The following is a 2723-nucleotide window of genomic DNA, read 5'->3' as shown; positions in this document are numbered from 1 at the left end:
TCTCATATTCTATAAACTTTTTAAACGGCTAAAGTACTCCAATAATCTACATTCTTTGCATGGGTTGGAACCGAATATCTTTCATTAAAAGGCAAAAGTCTCTACCAAATTCTTATCATGTTAACATTAGCCAATAGGCATTGTGAATTCCTCTCAATCAAATGGTGAGGGTTCAAACATTTACGTGGCAGGTATCTAGGTGAATTTTTAAGTCGGTGTAAAATTAGACTGTGTTGCAATTCTAATAAATCATTTGAGAACCAAACTGATATGTTAGATTACTTGTAAAATGTAGTTGTTTAGCATGCAAGTATATAGAGGTAGGGTACCAAAAAGACCCAAATACCCTTAAGTACCACCCGCGGGTCACAGAGAATGTTCTTATAAGCCACCCGCGGGACATATGGATCACCCGCATATCACGATAGAGGAGGAACGTCCTCATAACAAGCGTGGAAGCATCCAGGCATCCTCAAAAGTCATCCGCAGGACAAGACATCTGTCCGCATAAAACAACTGGAGGACAATGCCAGCGGGACAGCTGTCACCACTCAAGTACTCTCTAGAAGAAGGCTCATGATTCTTACTTGGGGAATACGTGACATATTAGCCAATGAACAAAGGACACCTGGCCAGGTTGTTATAACCGTGCACATGGCCAGGGTGCGATTCGTCCTATCATTTGGCGACACGTGTCCAGGTTGTTACGCCCATGCACATGAGACTTATAGTTCAACCTATCACAAGAGGACACGTGTCTAGGTGGTTATCAAAGGTCTTCTAGAAGAGGACAGCTGCCCCAATCATCTTCCATCATCATTCGGCTATAAATACCTAGTCAAACGGTATGAGGTATTCATTTCACTCACCTTTATTCTGACTACACTTAGTCTTTATACTTCAGTACTTTCTCCATTACGAAGGTTACTGATTCTCACGCCGGAGGGTGGTTACAGGAAGACCCCCCCTCTTGTCCTTCCTGTAACGAGACTCACGGTGTCTGTTTTGAAGGTTCCGGTCACTGGACTTTGGGAAGTTATATTCATATCTTAGTCGTAATTATCATATCCTACCTTGTAGACTCATTAGATCCAGGACCCATACCCGGGGATTGGATCTGTGTTTCTTCATTGGCGCCATCCGTGTTTTGTGTTAGAACAGCAATAGTTTTCGTTGGTTTTTTGGTTCGTTTGATATGAGTAAACTTCCTGAAGGGCCGACGGGAACCCCTGCACCTGATTCACGTGTAACTAACACAGAAGCACCTTCGGGTCTTAGTGTTTTTGCACGTATTACGACTCCAAGTGGCCGTACTCTTGAGCGTGTCACAACTCCGGGTCACGAATCACCAATGTAACACCTGGGGGTTTTACCTTAGAAAATGTTACAACACCAACCGGTCCCACTCCCATAGACGGGGGACGTGGCTCGGCACTAGAAGGTTCAAATTTGGGTAATCTCAGACGGATTACGGATGAGACTCGCCGAAACCAGTCAGAATTTGATCTGGAAAATGATTCAGGCAAATCTGACATGGCGAGATCCCATTAATCAAGAGAAAAGCTAACTCCCGAGGAGTGGCTTCATGTGCAACAACAAAGTTTGGTGGCTGAATATGAGCGTAGAAAACGTGATGAACGATTTCGTGCCCGCACTTTGGATTATGAGGAATCTCCCAGGAGATCTCCCTCTCCTCCACCAACAGTAAGAGGAAGTCAGATCCATTACAGCCAACAGACGGAGTCAGAGTTTGGCGAATTACCGAGGTTACGCCCTCGTCCTCGCATAAATATGCGGATGCCATCTCACTTAGAAGACTTTGACAGTTACGATTCAACTTACCAACCAGGAGAATACAGTATGTAAACCGGTGATAGTAGGATGAACTCACGGGCAAGAAGCAGTCGTCCGCAGAACATAGTCCGCCACACTGAATATCATTGCAATGCTGAACGGGACTTCACCAAACCATATCATTCGGCAGCCTTTTCCGAAAAATCAAAATTCATAGCAAGTATTGCTACTGCACCCTTCCCTGTTAATGCCAAAATACCTACATCAGTAGGCAAATACAATGGTATGACTGATCCAAGTGATCATCTTCAGAACTTCGTGGCGGTAGGGGGTGTTAGTGGTTGGACGCTCCCTAATTTGGTGTCATATGTTCGCATTGATATTAACAGGGGCAGCGAGAGAATGGGTTGAAAAGTTACCTGATGGTCAAGTTTCCAGCTGGGATGACCTTGTAAAAAAGTTTCTCAATAGTTCAGCCAGCAAAAGAAACATACGCGAGACCAGTCAGAAATTTTGGATGTTGTCCGTCGGGACAACGAATCCATAGAAGATTTTATCACCAGGTTCAACGATGAAAGTCTAAACATTGGTGGGATAAGTAAGGACATGCTCCGTGGTGCTTTCCGCAAAAACGTCAAGTGCGATGATCTAGTCTGCACCCTCACTGGCAGAGATGGAATGCCAAAAGAGTGGGACGATCTTATGACTGCGGCAAAAGTGTATGCTAACACTGAAAAAACGTTGAGGAATGGTAACCCGAAGAAAAAATTTAAAGTCGAGTTTCAGACTCCGAGACCTAATAGAAAGGCAAAAGGCCATATCTAGTCGAGACTCCAGTCGAGTGCGGACACACCAAAACCATTTGATGCAAGGTCCCTCATAGGAAACAAGAACAAAGCGGGACCCTCAAACCGAGGTCCCAACAATTG

Source organism: Bidens hawaiensis, unplaced genomic scaffold (assembly GCF_021521415.1).
Source record: "Bidens hawaiensis isolate Kalapana, Puna unplaced genomic scaffold, B.hawaiensis_p1.1 tig00033106_1, whole genome shotgun sequence".
Taxonomy (NCBI): domain Eukaryota; kingdom Viridiplantae; phylum Streptophyta; class Magnoliopsida; order Asterales; family Asteraceae; genus Bidens; species Bidens hawaiensis.
Note: the sequence above shows the minus strand (reverse complement) of the source record.